At 42.6% G+C, this 1171-nt stretch overlaps 1 long non-coding RNA gene across 1 annotated transcript in view; it reads left to right on the top strand.

Annotated features, from left to right (window-relative positions):
• The first annotated feature begins 200 nt into the window (after positions 1-200).
• The window catches only part of LOC139753325 (uncharacterized), a 164348-nt gene continuing 163377 nt past the window's right edge, over positions 201-1171 (top strand). Inside the window, exons 1-2 of the long non-coding RNA XR_011713685.1 lie at positions 201-1053; positions 1128-1171. The exon at positions 1128-1171 is cut by the window's right edge and continues 345 nt beyond it. This is a non-coding gene — a long non-coding RNA (uncharacterized lncRNA). The remainder of the gene's footprint in view (positions 1054-1127) is intronic.

Below are 1171 nucleotides of genomic sequence, written 5' to 3'. Positions count from 1 at the left end.
ACATATACATAACCAGGTTAAATGATAACATTTAACATAATTCCTCTCCATGTTTTTATACTCGGAAACCTCAGTTCTAGAGACAGTGTTGGCCCAATGATCTATTCAAACTACCGACTTGGTTGTCTAACCGCTTCGTCCGGTGGGTCCACCCAAGCCCCAGGACAATGTAAACATTGTCAGTTGTGCCCAGACCAGGGTTGAGGCGGGAGGAGGGATATGTACTGGTTGTGTGTGACGGGTTGGTGACGCTCGTGAGGTGCAAAGCTGACGCTAATGTTACGGTGTTACTGACTTGGATCTCCGTAACGTGTTCCGCCTTCGCTAGTGGTAAAGACTTAGTAACTTCAGTGGCTCGTTACGTAACGGGGAAAAGTTACTCTGCAAGTGATTCATTTTTAGCAAAAGAACATCAAATCCAATGAGACATGAGAAAGAATCGGATGTGACGAAAATGGGTTTAGTTCAATATAACCCCGTAATGCCTCAACCACCCACGGCCATCAGTTTATACTCTGTATATATCAAGATCAAGATCAGATATTGGAAATATTCGTTGGCACTAAGAACAGTAGAAACATGGAACAGCAGCCCTTACCAGAGAAAGTGGTAATAAACGCACCATCACTACCGTTCTTTGAAGCGAGACTAGATCGTTCCTGGGAAAGCCAATCACAGAAATATACCTACAACGAGAAGATACACACTACCGGATATGACCTTTAGAATCTAAGTTTAGACGAGAAGCTCACAGAAGAGAGCTCCAAAGGAGGCCTGCACTCAGATGAGGATCTGTGAGTATCTGTAAGAATAAGACAGTGGTATATTTCTGACAAGAAAGTGACGTGTTTAATTTATGTTTGTGAGGTTCTTTGACTTCGAGGCAAACGTAATATTGTGAGTCGTATGGGTCAGTGATTTGGTGAAGAACACGGTGGAAATAGTTAGTTGATCATTGTGTTACGTCGTGACTGGTGATCAGAGCATGGAAGAACTGGCTAGAGTGATTACACTGATTGGTGGACAAATATGATGAAACTGCGTTATGATGAGGTTGGGTTAGGCAAAGTTTTGTGTGATATCTATTCTGTGTGGGTCAGTGATTTAGTGAAGAATATTGTGATGAGGTTGGGTTAGGCAAAGTTTTGTGTGATATCTACTCTGTGTGGCT

The sequence above is a fragment of the Panulirus ornatus genome, chromosome 14 (assembly GCF_036320965.1).
Source record: "Panulirus ornatus isolate Po-2019 chromosome 14, ASM3632096v1, whole genome shotgun sequence".
In the NCBI taxonomy this organism is placed as follows: Eukaryota; Metazoa; Arthropoda; class Malacostraca; order Decapoda; family Palinuridae; genus Panulirus; species Panulirus ornatus.
The sequence above is the reverse complement of the archived record's forward strand: the minus strand, read 5'-3'. Positions and strand labels throughout refer to the sequence as shown.